Source organism: Eschrichtius robustus, chromosome 11, assembly GCF_028021215.1.
Source record: "Eschrichtius robustus isolate mEscRob2 chromosome 11, mEscRob2.pri, whole genome shotgun sequence".
NCBI classification, from domain to species: domain Eukaryota; kingdom Metazoa; phylum Chordata; class Mammalia; order Artiodactyla; family Eschrichtiidae; genus Eschrichtius; species Eschrichtius robustus.
The window spans coordinates 66,213,519-66,230,467 of record NC_090834.1 but is presented as its reverse complement, the minus strand read 5'-3'; positions in this window follow the sequence as shown (position 1 = coordinate 66,230,467).

Below are 16,949 nucleotides of genomic sequence, written 5' to 3'. Positions count from 1 at the left end.
TTGAATTTTGTCAAAAGCTTTTTCTGCATCTATTGAGATGATCATATGGTTTTTATCCTTCAATTCATTAATATGGTGTATCACATTGATTGATTTGCATATATTGAAGAATCCTTGCATTCCCGGGATAAACCCCACTTGATCATGATGTATGATCTTTTTAATGTGTTGTTGGATTCTGTTTGCTAGTATATTGTTGAGGATTTTTGCATCTATGTTCATCAGAGATATTGGCCTGTAGTTTTCTTTTTTTGTGACATCTTTGGTTTTCATATCAGGGTGATGGTGGCCTCGTAGAATGAGTTTGAGATTGTTCCTCCCTCTGCTATATTTTGGAAGAGTTTGAGAAGGATAGGTTTTAGCTCTTCTCTAAATGTTTGATAGAATTAGCCTGCAAAGCCATCTGGTCCTGGGCTTTTGTTTGTTGGAATATTTTTAATCACAGTTTCAATTTCAGTGCTTGTGATTGGTCTGTTTATATTTTCTATTTCTTCATGGTTCAGTCTCAGAAGGTTGTGCTTTTCTAAGAATTTGTCCATTTCTTCCAGGTTGTCCATTTTATTGGCATATAGTTGCTTGTAGTAATCTCTCACGATCCTTTGTATTTCTGCAGTGTCAGTTACTTCTCCTTTTTCATTTCTAGTTCTGTTGATTTGAGTCTTCTCCCTTTTTTTCTTGATGAGTCTGGCTAATGGTTTATCAATTTTGTTTATCTTCTCAAAGAAGCAGCTTTTAGTTTTATTGATCTTTGCTATTGTTTCCTTCATTTCTTTTTCATTTATTTCTGATCTGATCTTTATGATTTCTTTTCTTCTGCTAACTTTGATTTGTTTTTGTTGTTTTTCTTTCTCTAATTGCTTTAAGTGTAAGGTTAGGTTGTTTATTTGAGATGTTTCTTGTTTCTTGAGGTAGGATTGTATTGCTATAAACTTCCCTCTTAGAACTGCTTTTGCTGCATCTCATAGGTTTTGGGTCGTTGTGTTTTCGTTGTCATTTTTTTCTAGGTATTTTTAAATTTCCTCTTTGATCTCTTCAGGGATCTCTTGGTTATTTAGTAGCGCATTGTTTAGCCTCCATGTGTTTGTACTTTTTACAGATTTTTTCCTGTAATTGATACCTAGTCTCATAGCATTGTGGTCAGAAAAGATACTTGATACAATTTCAATTTTCTTAAATTTACCAAGGCTTGATTTGTGACCCAAGGTATGGTCTATCCTGGAGAATGTTCCATGAGCACTTGAGAAGAAAGTGTATTCTGTTGTTTTTGGATGGAATGTCCTATAAATATCAATTAAGTCCATTTTGTTTAATGTGTCATTTAAAGCTTGTGTTTCCTTATTTATTTTCATTTTGGATGATCTGTCCATTGGTGAAAGTGGGGTGTTAAAGTCCCCTACTATGATTGTGTTACTGTCGATTTCCCCTTTTATGGCTGTTAGCATTTGCCTTATTATGTATTGAGGTGCTCCTATGTTGGGTGCCTAAATATTTTCCATTGTTATATCTTCTTCTTGGATTGATCCCTTGATCATTATGTGGTGTCCTTCTTTGTCTCTTGTATAGTCTTTATTTTAAAATCTATTTTGTCTAATATGAGAATTGCTACTCCAGCTTTCTTTTGATTTCCATTTGCATGGAATATCTTTTTCCATCCGCTCACTTTCAGTCTGTATGTGTCCCTAGGTCTGAAATGGGTCTCTTGTAGATAGCATATGTACACGTCTTGTTTTTGCATCCATTCAGCCAGTCTGTGTCTTTTTGTTGGAGCATTTAATCCATTTACATTTAAGGTAATTACCAATATGTATGTTCCTATTACCATTTTCTGAATTGTTTTGGGTTTGTTTTTGTAGGTCTTTTCCTTCTCTTGTGTTTCCTGCCTAAAGAAGTTCCTTTAGCATTTGTTGTAACGCTGGTTTGGTGGTGCTGAATTCTCTTAGCTTTTGCTTGTCTGTAAAGGTTTTAATTTCTCCATCGAATCTGAATGAGATCCTTGCTGGGTAGAGTAATCTTGGTTGTAGGTTTTTCCCTTTCATCACTTTAAATATGTCCTGCCACTCCCTTCTGGCTTGCAGAGTTTCTGCTGAAAGATCAGCTGTTAACCTTATGGGGCTTCCCTTGTATGTTATTTGTTGCTTTTCCCTTGCTGGTTTTAATATTTTTTCTTTGTATTTAATTTTTGATAGTTTGATTAATATGTGTCTTGGTGTGTTTCTCTTTGGGTTTATCCTGTATGGTACTCTCTGTGCTTCCTGGACATGATTGACTATTTCCTTTCCCATGTTAGGGAAGTTTTCAACTATAACTCTTCAAATATTTTCTCAGACGCTTTCTTTTTCTGTTCCTCTTCTGGGACCCCTATAATTCAAATGCTGGTGCGTTTAATGTTGTCCCAGAGGTCTCTGAGACTGTCCTCAATTCTTTTCATTCTTTTTTCTTTATTCTGCTCCCTGGCAGTTATTTCCACCATTTTATCTTCCAACTCACTTATCCATTCTTCTGCCTCAGTTATTCTGTTATAGATTCCTTCTAGAGTATTTTTAATTTCAGTAATTGTGTTATCCATCACTGTTTGTTTGCTCTTTAGTTCTTCTAGATCCTTGTTAAATGTTTCTTGTATTTTCTCCATCCTGTTTCCAAGATTTTGGATCATCCTTACTATCATTGTTCTGAATTCTTTTTCAGGTAGGTTGCCTATTTCATCTTCATTTATTTGGTCTTGTAGGTTTTTACCTTGCTCCTTCATTGGTAACATTTTTTTGTCATTTCATTTTTTTTTTTTTTTTTGATGGGTGGTGCTGTATTCCTGTCTTACTTGTTTGGCCTGAGACGTCCAGCACTGGAGTTTGCAGGCAGTTGGATAGAGCTGGGTCTTGGTGCTGAGATGAGGACCTCCGGGAGGCCTCACTCCGATTGATATTCCCTGGGGTCTGAGGTTCTCTGTTAGTCCAGCAGTTTGGACTCAGAACTTCCACCACAGGAGCTCAGGCCCAACCTCCAGCCTGGGAACCAAGATCTGCAAGCTTCGTGGTGTGGTAAAAAAAAAAAAAAAAAAAGGAAGAAAGAAAGAAAAAAAGGAGCAGTACAATATCAAAGAATAAAAAGCAAAATAGAATTAGAAAGATAAAAAATATATTAGGAAAAATAAAACTATAATTGAAACAACTACAACAAGGTAAAATAAAACCACAACAGAAAAAAGAAAAAAAGGGTGGGGGGGGGGGAACAAGCCAAAAGGAGAGAACAATAACAGAGTATAAAGAATAAAATAAAATTAGAAAAATAAAAGATTTATTAGGAAAAATAAAAATATAAAAGAATTAACAACAATGAATCAACCAGGTATAACAGAACACCAATCTAAAAGAGGAAAAAAAAAAAAGCCTTGGCTATGGGGGCGGAGTTTAGGCAGGGGTGGAACTTAGGCAGGGGTGGGGTTTAGGGTGGGGCAGGACCTAGAAGGGTGGGGGTGGTAAGGTTTGAGCGTGGGGCGGGGCCTCTGCTTTAGGACCTGTGCAGAAGGGGAGAGGCAGCACGTTGGAAGGAGGGCCTCTGGAGTTTGGAGTTATGGAGTTTGGAGGTAGGGCCCTGAGTGAGGGCGTGTGGGTGAGTTTTAGGCCCAGCTCGTTGGAGGGGGTCTCCAAGTGTAGAGCTAGTGCCCTGGGTGGGGCTGTAGGGGTGGGGTTTGGGTTCTGCGCAGCAGGAGGGAGGCTCCGAGGGCAGAAGATTAGGCCTAGGAGCCCAACAGGCTTCCCAGTGCCTAAGTGGACAGGGAAAGCACTGGCCCTGTTCCCTTCCATTCCTTTGTGCCCCCCTCACCATCTCCCCCAGGGTCTCCCCTGTTCCTGCTGGACCCCTAACCATGGGTGGCTCCCATTGGGTGTAGGAACTCCTCTTCTCCCCCAGCCACCCCTCAGGGGTGCTGGACCTGGAGGTCTGGCCTTTACTTTTGCTCCCCCTTCCCTCCCTCCCACTCCCTCAGGACCCATGCAGCTGGAGGGGGCCTAGGTGGGCAGAAGATCAGGCCCAGGATCTCAGCATGTTCCTGGGGGCCCAAGTGGTCAGGGGAAACCTGACCACACTCCCTTTTGATCCTCTGCCCTCCCAGTGGTCCCCCAATTTCCCCCTTTGGGCATGGGATCCCTTTCCCTCCCCCAGCCACCCTTCAGGGGCTCCAGTCCCGTCCTGCCTCCACTTCTCCTCCCCCTTCACTCCCCCCACACCCCACGTCCTACCCAGTTGCTGGGAGTTCCTGCCGTGCCCTTAGATGTCCGTGGTCCCCCACGGGTGCCTGGTAGGTGCCCTAGTTGTTAGGAGACATGCATTCTGCATCCTCCTAGTACACCATCTTGACTCCAAGAATCATTATTTTAATTGCATATCAAAACCTTTGAATATGTCTAAAGCTATACTCAGAGGAAGAGTCATAGCCTCAAATATATTGTTAGACAAGATAAGTAACTGATATCTAGCATGACAGGCAAACCCCCAAATTGCAGTGGCTTAACACAATAAAGGTTATTTCTTGTTCATGCTACATGCCTGTTTCAGTCACTTAGGGATGCAGGCTTTTACAGGATCTTTTGCCTGATAGCTGGGTCATCTAAAATACAAGGCCTACAAGACTGTGGTAGAAATGTAAGGAAGATGAGGGAGAAAACATATTGGTTCTTAACTCTCTCAGTCCAGACTAAACATACATCACTTCTGCTCACAGTCCATTGGCTGGTGCTGCTAATCATATGGCTGAAACCATGTCACGGGACTCTGTGATATGAAGGGGAATAGCACACATGTATCCAGTGAGCACTGTCTCAGCCACACATTAAACATTAGACAAGAAACGATTAAAATAAATGACTAAGCATCCAACGAAAAAAACTAGAAAAAAAATCATCCTAAGAAAAGTAGCAAGAAGAAATTAATAATAAAAGTAGAAATTAATTCATTAAGAACAATTTATTAATTAACTGCCCAACTGATGAAAAGACTAAAATAAAATAGTTAATCAGATTTAAAAAGAAGCAAAGAAGCACAAGTACACAAAACAGGGAAATAATCACAAATATGTAGATAATTAAAATAAATATAATTTTAAAATGTCACAATTATATGCTAATATATATTTTAAACTGTGTGAAATTATTTCTAGAAACTGTTACTACAAAAATTGACTAGAGATATGTTAATAATCATGGAAGGTATTGAGAAAATTCTCAAAAAAGATTCTCCTGTGTGTATACACACACATGCATATACACACACAGAGTTTCACAAGCGAATTTTTTCTGACCTCTGAGGAGCAAATAATCTGGAGCTGAACTGTTCCAGTGCATAAAAAGGAAAGGAGGGGCTTCCCTGGTGGCGCAGTGGTTGAGAATCTGCCTGCCAATGCAGGGGACACGGGTTCGAGCCCTGGTCTGGGAAGATCCCACATGCCGTGGAGCAACTGGGCCCGTGAGCCACAATTACTGAGCCTGCGCGTCTGGAGCCTGTGCTCCGCAACAAGAGAGGCCGCGATAGTGAGAGGCCCGTGCACTGCGATGAAGAGTGGCCCCCGCTTGCCACAACTAGAGAAAGCCCTCGCACAGAAGCGAAGACCCAACACAGCCAAAAATAAATAAATAACTAAATTTAAAAAAAAAAAAAAAAAAGGAAAGGAAAGCTCCAGGTTATTTGTAACAAAGCTAGTAAATTATTGATAGCAAAACTGGACACGGCAAAAAAAAAAAAACTATAGATTAATCTCGCTTTTGAATAACAAAGCAAAAATCTTAAATAAAATATTAGCAAATAGAACTTAGGAGATATTACACGATTCTCAAGTGAAATTCATGCCAAAAATGCAAGGGTGATTTTAAATTAAGAAATATAATTTACCATATTAATACATCCAGATGTATGTTCTCAAACTAAAAGTTAGCATCATTTTTAATGTTGCTTACTGTCTCAACAATAGGATAATTTCTATCACATTTAAAATAAGATCAGAATATACTCTAACACTACTATTTTTTTTTCACATCAAATGATTTTATTCAACTGTGGAAAATAAAAAACGAACAAACAAAAAACCAAAATTAATGAACAAACCAAACCAAATCGAACTGAACCAAACACACAGATACAAAGAACAAAGTAATGGTTACCAGAGAGAAAGAGGCAGGGAGAGAGCCAAATGGGTCAAGATGATCAACTGTATGAGAATGGATGGAAACTAAATTTTTGGTGGTGAGCATGCTGCAGTGTACAGAGAAGTAGAAACATAATGCTGTACACATGAAACATACAATGTTATAAACCAATGTTACCTCAATAAAAATATCTAAAAAAAAGAGTAAATAAATATTGATACAAGCTAAAAGGCACATATCAGAATCACCTTTGGAACTTTCTCCTATTTTAAGATGGACCTACTCAGTCCTTCACATATTCTATTATTTGAAGAAAATAGTAGGGCAGATGTGAAAAAAATGTACATAGAATAGTGTCCATTATAGTATTATTTACAAGCTTGAAAGAGTTGATATAAAGCTTTTTTTAATTGAAGTGGAAAGATATTTATGATGCATTGTAAAAAAGAAAGAAAAGAGTAGTGCTAAAATGGATATATTATATATATATGTATGTATATATATATGTGTGTATATACACACACACACACACACACACACACACACTCATATAGAAAAGCTTAGGAGGATTTACTCTTAACAATATTTATCTCTGGGTAGTGGAATTTTAAAGTTTGTAACACTACTATTTTTTAACACTGTTGTGCAGTTATTGACCAATATAAATAGATTACCTATCTCCACTTCACTTAGTTGTTCTTCTGGGGTTTTATCTTATTCCTTCGTCTGGAACATATTCCTCTTCCACCTCATTCTAAACTGCTATTTGTATTTTTATGTCTGTGGTAGGTTAGTTATGTTTCTCGACCTTGGAGAAGTGGCCTCTGTAGGAGGCATCCTCTGCATCCCAGCAGCACACTCCCTTCTCATCACCCAAGCTATATGCTCTAGGGTTCCCCCTAAGAGGGCAGTGTGGGTCCTTCTGTTGTGGCGGGCTATGTGGGTGGTCTGGTGGGCTTGGTTGGCCCGTAGTCTGGTTGGTTGCCAGGCCCTGCCTTGTGCGGATGCCACTGGCTGCTGTTTAGCAGGGCCTGGTCACGAGGTGGCTGGTTGCAGAACCCTAAGAGGCCCTGGGGCTAGTGCTTGCTGGCTCACTGGTGGGCAGAGTCAGGATCCCAAAGACTCTGGGGCTTTTGTCCACCCACTGGCAGGTGAAGCCAGGTCCTGGGGTTAGCCCCAGTCTACTGGCAGGCAGAGCTGGTTCCTGGAGTCTGGCTGCAGGGCACAAGGATCCCAGGGTTCATTTCAGATTGTTGATGGGGGGTGGGGGGTGGTTCCTGACACTGTTGGGTATGGGGCCTGGGTTGTCCTGAAGGTTGCGTTGACCTGCTAGTGGGCAAAGGCCAGGGCCCAGCTGGTCCCAGGGTAGGGTCTGGCCTGCATTGGGGAACTGTAGTTTTCTTGCTTCTGGTGTCTGCCACCTGGTGGTTGAGGCTGGTTTAAAGGCTTGTGCAAGCTTCCCGGCAGGAGGGGCCTGTGCTTGTCCACTAGTGGGTGGAGCTGGGTCTTGGCCCTCTGGTGGGCAGGGTGGTGTCAAGGGGTGTGTCTAGAGATGGCTCAGGAAGTCTTTAGGCAGCCTGTCTGCTGATGGGTGGGCCTGTGTTCCCACCCTGTTTGTTGTTTGGCCTGAGTTGTCCCAGCACTGGAGCCTACAAGCTTTTGGGTGGGGCCAGGTCTTGATGCTGATGACCCAAGCCAGACGTCTGCCACCTTGAGAGTTCATGTAGCTGAACACTCCCAAAAATCTCCACCACCAGTGTCCACGCTCCCAGGGAGAACCAAAGCCACACCCCGCCTCCCCAGGAGACCCTCCAAGACCAGCAGGTAGGTCCAGCTCAGCCTCCTATATATTCACTGAGTTTGCCCTGGGTCCCAGCACATAAAAGACCCTGTGTGTGCCTTCCAAGAGTGGAGTCTCTGCTTCTTCCAGTCCCCTGGAGCTCCTGCAATCAAGCCCTGCTGACCTTCAAAGCCAAATGCCCTGGGGGCTCCTCCCCTCCCCCATGCCAGACCCCCCAGGCCAGGGAGCCCGACGTGGGGCTTAGAACTCTCACTCCTGTGGGAGAACTTCTGCAATATAATTATTCTCCAGCCTGTGGATTGCCCACCCGGGGGGTATGGGATTTCACCATATCGCAAGCGTCCCTGTTCTACCGTCCCACTGTGGTTTCTCCTTTATATCCTTGGATGCAGAACATCTTTTTTGGTAGGCTCTAGTCCTTTCCATCAATGGCTGTTCAGCAGTTAGTTGTGTCCCTGGTGTGCTTGTGAGAGGAGGTGATCCCAAGTTCCCTCTACTCCACCATCTTTTGGGGCCAGAATCAACCAATACAGATAGCCAAGAGAAATAACTACAAGATGAAATTGGAAAGAAGAGGTAAAATTATGATTATTTTTAAATGATATGAAAAATCCAAACAATTCAATGAAAACAACAAATGGTAAATGACAATTAGAAAATTGATATATAAAATCAGATTTTTCCTATATGAAAAATAACAAGTTAAAGAATAATATAAGAAAAAGATTCACACTCAAATAGCAACAAAAACAGAAATATATTTAAGAGAAATATATTCAGAAACTATAAACTTCACCTGAGGAATTAAAAGACTAGAATAAATGAAGGTACAACTGGTGTTTGGCTGGGAAAACTCAATTTTATAAAGATGGTAACATCAATAAATGGATTGATACATTAATTATGATACCAATCCTACCAATCAGTTTAGAAAATGATTCTAAAGTTAATCTGAAAAAATATATTTGTAAGAATAGGCAGTAAAACTCCAGATAAGAAGAGAAATGATAATTAATCAGCTCTTCTAGATAATAAAATATATTATAAACCTTTGGTAAATAAAACAGTATACTACTGGCATAATAGACAATCATTGGCACCGAATGGAGAGTCCAGACAGAAATCAAAACATATATAGATTTACTATAATGGTAGCATTTTGAATCAATGATTAAAGTGTTGTGTTATTCAATAAATAGTGCTCATTCACAGCTAGTCTTTTTTGGGAGTTGGGGGGAGGAGGAGGATGGGAAGAAGAAGCTGGATTCCTGCCTCACTTATTTAACAAAGTAAATTCCAGATGGATCTAATATAAATGTGGAGAACAGAACCATAAAAGTACCAAGAGAATATATGGATGGATGCTTTTCAAATTCTTAAAGTGAGGAAAGCTTTCTAAAGCATACAACCCCAAAGCCTTATAGGAAAGGCTAATAAATCAGGCTATAAACAAGGCAAAATCTCCTCTTTGACAAAATCTGGTTATTTCCAGGTAGCAGAGTGGATATTAGCTTTCTTGTTTGTATCCTGTATTGTTTCTTATAATAGACATGTATTAGTTTTATAAAAACAAAATCACTATCTTTAAAAAAGGAAATCAAATAATTAAAACAACCAATTATTTTGAAATGTCAAGAATTAAAAGCAAACCATATAAAAAATTAACTCAAAATTGGTAATAGACCTAAATGTAAAAATATAAAACTCACAGAAGAAAATGTAGGAAAAAATCTTCTTGACCTTGGGTTAGGCAAAGTGTTCCTAGATATGACGTCAAAAGCACAATCCAAAAGAGAAAATATTGATAAATTGGACCTTATCAAAATAGAAACTTTTGCTCTTTGAAGGATACTGTTAAAAGATGAAAAATATCAGCCACAGATTGGCAGAAAATATTTGCAAATCATATACCAGATAAATGGCTTGTACCCAGAATATGAAAAGAATTCTGAAACTCAACAAAAAGAAAACAACCCAATTGTTTAAATGGCAAAAGTTTTAAATAGACACTTCACCGAATAAGCACGTGAAAAATGCTCAACAACACTAGTCATTAGATAAATATAAATTTAAAATATTGTGACATTCTGGTATACAGAGATTAGAATGGATAAAATTAAAAAACAAAAACTGACAATATCAAGTGCTGATGAGGATGTGGAGCAACTGGAACTCTCATACAGTCCTGGTAGAAAAGCAAAATAATACAGCCTTCTGGAAAACATAGTGTGGCAGTTTCTTCAAAAGTGAAACACACAGTTACCTACGTCTCCGGAATCCCATTTCTTTGTATTTACCTTAGAGAAGTGAAAGCCATTTCTCTACGTACAAAACATTTGTGTACAAAAACCGGTACACAAATGTTTATAGCAACATTTCTTAATTGGTAAAAACTGAAAACAACTCACATGTCCTTCAACGGATGAATAAACTCTGCTGTATCCACACAATAGAACACCACTCAGCAACAGAAAGCAATGAACTATTGATACACACACCAACTTGGATGAATCTCAAATGCATTTTGCTAAGTGAGAGAACTCAGTCTCAAAATATCACATACTATATTATTCCATTTATAAGACATTCTGAAAAAGGCAAAAACATAGAAACAGAAAACAGATAAGTAGTTGCCAGGAGAAGGTGTAGGGGGAGGATGTGAAGACAAAGATGCAGCACATGGGAATTCTCTGGGATGTTGGAATTGTTCTGTATCCTGAGGTGGTGGTTATAAGAATCTACGTACCTATAAAACTCATAGGAAAAAAAGTGAATTTTATATTTGTCAGTTTTAAAACTTAAAAAAAAATCCCCAATGATTCAACTTTCCACATTCAAAAAGCTGATGTGAATGAACAGCTGTATCAACCCAGAAAGTGAGGGAGAGTGTAAAGATCTATAAGGTGCCAAAACTTTATGAAAACATGTGACTGTATCCTTGTGGTGACACTATTTATTTATTCACATAGCTGCATCAGTTTTGTAAGAAAAACACAATTAAAAGAAGACCACCCAAATAATTACCATTTCAAAAAATATTGAAAGCAAGGGCTATTGAGGAGAGTTTCTGCTCCTTACCAGTTTTGGCACCCAATTTATTTCTGCCTTTTGTTTTGATCGCATAGTAGTGAGAATATTCTGATGCCAGAGGAATGTAGTGAAAACGGCAACGTATTTTAAGTTTGCCTTGCAACCTCAGGATAATCTTCAATTAACCTGTTTCAGAAGCTTGAAAGTAAACAGTAGAAAACTTTTATTTTCCAATAAAGAATCACCAGAGTTATCTGTTTGCATTCCTTATTGAATAAAGTGTCACCAATGAAGAACTCCAAAGTTATCACCTTTTATGAACACATTTATAAGAAATCCAAATATATTTATATAAATGGCAGAAGAATGAAGAATCTTTATCCTTAGGCTGTACTTTTTTTTAAATGAGTTAACCTGACAGTGCTCGTTAATACAACAGAAATTGTCAATATATTCAAATTTAATATATACTGCATTCGAGTACGTGTTCTATTCTCGAAATAGTTAAAAATATATTTGAAAATAAAAGTAAGAACAAACATCGAAGGAAGCCCTGCAGCACCTGAATTTCTACAGAACACCATTTAAAAACCACCCAGCCACAGCCTGGTAAACACCATCTAAGCCAAACCTAAGACTGTGGATGATCAATCATTCAATGTCAACCTGTTCCCACTTTATTTACCAATTGTGGTTTTCAGCTGTTACATATAGGCATGTAAACTGATTTCCAATCAGTTTAGTTTTTCCAAAGCACTTTGTCTGTAGAACCTAGACATTTTCATCTTCATTCATTCATCCAAATATTATTGAAATTTACCATGTGCCAGGCACTCTTCTAGGCACTGGGTATGCAAAAACAAGCAAACTCCTTGCCCTCATGCAGCTTATAGTCTAGAGGGGAGGGGCAGGAGAGAAATGAAAGTAATAAGCAGCAGAAGGTGATAAGTTGCTGCTGTAGACTTAATGTTTGCGTCCCCCTGAAATTCGTATGTTGAAACCTAAACCCCAATGTGATGGTACTTGGAGGTGGAGACTTTGGGAGGTGATTAAGTCATAATCTTATTAGTGAGATTAGTGCCTTTATAAAAGAGACCCCAAAGAGCTCCCTTGCCTCTTCCACCCTGTGAGAACACAGACGGTCATCCATGAACCAGGAATCAGGTTCTCACTAGACACCAAATCTGCCAACACCCTGATCTCAGACTTACAGTCTCCAGAGCTCTGAGAAGTAAAGATCTGCTGTTTCTAAGTCTGTGGAACTTTCTTACAGCAGCCCGAACAGACTAAGACAAGTGCCATGGAAGAAAATAAAGCAGAACGGGGGCTAAGCAGTGTTTTACCTTAAAAACGTTGGCCAAGGAAGATCTCACTGAGAAAAGTGACATTTGAGCAAAGACTTGAAGGAGGTGAGGGGTCAAGCCTTGCAGATGGTTGGGGTCAGACCATCCCAACAGAGAGCACAGTGCAAGGGCTCAGGGTGGCACTGCCCAGACACGTGTGAGTGACAGCAAGGAGGCCAGTGTGGCTGGAGCTGGAAGAGACATCCCGGGAGATGTATTCAGATAGGTGAGGATATTTACGAACCCTGGCTGCCTGGGACCCCCTAACTTCATAGCGGGATCCAACCCCTCTCTCTGCCCCTTTCGCTTGAAGGATCACAGTCTTCCAGTACATTTGGGAGAAATAGCCTTTGCCTCAAGTGCATTCTTGACCGGATACACTGCAGCCTACTTCTCTGCATTCACCTGGCCGACGCACAGCCCTCCATTCATATTGTTTCAGGTCACCTTGGCTGTTGGGATTAGCATTCTCTACTGATTCAATGCTGCTGCCTCCGCCCTGGCCTTACAAGATGACAGTTCCTTGCTCCGAGTGGAAAACAGTCCCCTCCCTTATTCCCTAGCACCAATGACACAGCTTATGTTGTGTCACAGACTTTTCTAAAGGCTTGAAGAAATCATAAGAGGAATCAGTGCAAGAGGAAAATCTGGATATCGCTGTATTAAATCCATAGGGCACCAGGCATTGCCCATCCCAGGGAGCTCTTTCCTGGCTGACTCTCTATTAGCCCAAGCTCCTCCACAAATCACCAGCCTTCAAACCCTGCCTTCTCTTCCCCAGACCCTAGGCTGTCAAATTCCTGTCTCTGGGTCACCAGAAGTAGTCCCAGATTTTGCAATATAACAATATCTCATTGAAGGAAAACATCACTTGAATTTATTCTGAGAAGCCCCTTTGTCTTGTCTCAACTCAGTCCAGATGACCCTCTGGACCTTGCCTTTGCCTAACCAGAAGATTCCTGGACGCATTTTCCCTCTGCCAAGATCAAGTCTTTCATCATGCCTAGAATGCAAACACGTCTGCTGGCAACTTTTCTAAAAATGGCAACATTTTACTTATATGATGCTTGATACAAGTAAAAACTGTTATGTGTCATGGAAAACAGAAAGCAGCAGCCACATTACTAAAATGCTTTAATTTCTCTTAAAGTCAGAAGGAAAGAAGGATTTTTAGGTAGAAAGTGTCAATATATAATATTAACATATATGTCTTTATAGCAGTGCAGTCATAAAATATAATTTTAAATATGTTTATTGGAGGATGGGGCTCATGACATTCCTACTGTGACCCTGCAGCCAGTCAGAGCTGCCATGACTTGAACCCGACTGGGCATTCATGCTGAGCAGTTTGTCTAAGCCACTCAGATTTGGTAACAAAATTACAGCAAAACCAATGTGACCCTTAAACAAAATAGAATAATATTTAATTGCTCGTTGTTAGTGATCAATAAGAAGACCGTAAAGCTATAGTTACTGATTGCATAAATATCTCCCAGTGAGAGAGAAAGTGGGCATCAATCCAATCAAGTTATGAAAAAAAAACAAAAGGGAGGAAGTTAGCTAGAATTAAACTGACTTCTTTATGACTCTTTTCTAGGCTCTAGGTCCTTGATCCATAGTCCTTTCTGGAAGCAGGTTAGACATTGAATAATAACAATGTGCACTTAATAATAATAGTAGCAGTGATGGTAGTAGCATTTAATCTGAGGCAAGCTCTACTCTAAATGCTTTGTGTGCAAATTCACTTATTTGTTGCAAGAGTCATGATACTTTCAGTTGCAAGCGATAGAAGTCCAACTCAAGTAAGCTTAATGCACACCCCCAAAATAGGAGGAATGTATTGGCTCATAGAGCTGGGGTAGATTCAGGGCAGCTCAAGGAATCAAGGGAGGATCAGGAGCAAGGAGAGTCTTGGGGGTGGAACCAGGATTCAACACCACAGGCTCGCTCTCCATCCGCCACTTTTCTGCTCGTTTCTTCTGGCTTCGCTCTCCTCCTTCAGACAGGCCTATTCCACATGGTGGAGAAAAAACAGTTATCTGGAATCCCCAACTGTGTATCTGTCTTAGTTTGGGCTCCCTGAAAGCAGACTCCAAGGCAAGAGTTTGGGTGCGTTTCTCTATTTGGGAGACGATCTCAAGAAGCATGATGAGGGAGTGGGGAAGTGAGACAAGGGAGGAGAAGAAGCCCCCAAAATGGGTGTGTGGATGAACAGTCACAGCTGGAGCAAGTAGAGCCCAATTCCGCTGGGATGCCTCAGAAGGAATGTGCAGAGAATCCCTCAGGTTGTCCACCTGGAGCAAGGAAGCGGAGGTATTTATCTACCAGCTCCCCTCTCTCATTGTTTGAGAGTTGCTCTGGGGATGGGAGCTCTCTGGCAGGCCTAGCTTGCTCCCCAAGCCAGAGAATGGCCTTACGCAGAGAGACACAGGACCCCAAATTCTGTGTAGGACCTGTCAGCAGGTGACCTCAAGGGTGGACCAATGGGATACACTGGAGCACCTATAACATCCACAACAACTCCTTCCAGCCCCATGGCCCCCAAAGCAGTGTGGAGCTGCTGCTTTTCCAGCTCCAGTTCCAGCAAGCCCTGTGAGGAACCCTGATCTAGCAGGCTTAGGTCACGTGCCCAATCATGAGTGGACCAATCATTAGTCCAGGGGACCAGAGGGCTGCTTCCTAGGAAGGGGAGTAGCTTCAACTGTTGGAATGGGAAAGATTCCCTTGGTCCTTTCCTCTACCCTCTTTAGTTACCAAAACCCATATTCACTACAGAAGGACTGAGTTGCAAGGAGAAAGGCACTGACAGACACAAAACTGCCTGGTCCTCCAGTTTTCACCAACTTGATCTCCCTGCAGAAAGAAAACAGTCATTATCAAAAGGCCAATTGTCATTCAGCCTCTTTAGAAAAATTCCCATTAAAGATAAAGCAAATTTTAATTAGATTAAGTATCCAATTACTGTAATTACATTTTTTAAAAATTCACATCATGAAGATGACCCTTTTTAAAAGGGTTACAGGAATAATTAGTGTATTCATATTAACTAAAATGTATTGGATAATATTTATACCCAGAAGACAAAGTACATTACACACATTTCACCTTTGGGGAAAGCTTGCAAATGTTTTGTCAGTGGCATGAATATTTATAGGCAAGAGTGTGCTTTAGCAAGATTATGTGAGCAAGCATTTAAATGCTCACCAATTTTTACCCAGGGGTAAAGTATACAGAAAATGTAGTGCAGAGATTATGGATATGCAAAGTGTGACTTAAGCAGGGAATTTCTATCAGTTTGCTTAATTAATTGGAGCCAAAGACTGTTTCTTCTCATTGAAGGCAGAAAGGCCCAAGGTATCCAACTGTGACTTCTCTCTGTTCTGTGTCACCAGGGGCAGGGGCCAGCGAGGAGTGTTGGTAGCAAAGCAGTAAGGGAATTCTCACCTCGACCACTCGCCACCAGGAAAGCTGGGTCCTCATGCCGTTGACGTTTACCCACACAGTCCCAGTTGGGTAAAGCTTTAGGGTGAGGAATATGGGCCTTCTAGAGGCTTCCTCTCTATAGGTTTTCCTCCGAAACCATCTTCCCTTTTCTGATTCCAATTTCCTTTCATTGGACATGCTTTGAGCTGCAGCTCCTGCTGCTGTTTTGGTCTCACACACAATTGCCTTCCAGGCTCCATCACATTTGCTAGCTCATGGGAGGGAGGGAGGGGAAGGGGGTGGTATAGTCTCCATTTCACAGGTGAGAAAACTGGGGCTCTGGAGCTTGGAATAACCCCCAGAACTAGCTTGGGAAAACTCCACAGAACTAGCCTAGTAAGGGAGCTCTGCCGCCACTGACCCCAGACCTGCATGGCCTCTGCTCTGCCTTTAGGAAGCTACTTGTGGCCACCACCAACTGCGGGAGCTTCCACTTCTGCTACCACCTATGGCCATCAAAAAAGGCAGCCCAGGCATTGATGTTTCCTCTCATAGATAACTTCCAAACCAAAATCAGGCATGGGTACATCTGACTGGGGAAACAGAGTTATGTATCTGCACCCCAGTGGCCAGGGGAAATATAGTTGTTGGATTCTACATTGAGAAAGTGAGGTCCTCAATGTGTATAACGAACGTCTGACAAAGAAAGGCTATTTAAAAGATTGTGGACAACCACAATTGGCAGATGTTTATCACATTCCCCTTATCCCTGATAGAAATTCCATCCATCTCTCAAGGCCCTGGTCCAATATACCCTCTTGTGTGTATCCTGTCCCATCTCCTGCTTGCCTCCTTTAGCTTTTTCATTCTGGGCTTTGAAGTTACTGGCCTTGCTCCCTTCTGCTCAGTGTTCTGGATATTTGGGTCTCACCTCCCTGCTCACCACCCTGATTCCTGCCTTTAATAAGGGTCCATGACTCTACAGTGGAGTTGCTATGGTTCCTTATAGGCTCTTTAAAATTGTTTTCAGAGGCCAAGGTACATCCTTGGAATCTCCTCTGGGATGGAGAAGCCTCAGTAACAGGAGGAATTACATTTTCGGAAATAGCTAAAGTCACTGTATTAGAGTTCCTCAGAGAAACAGAACCAATTGGATACTGCTCAGTACATATTTTACTCTGACTCCATCTCCTCCCCTTGACGTCCCAAACCTTCTGC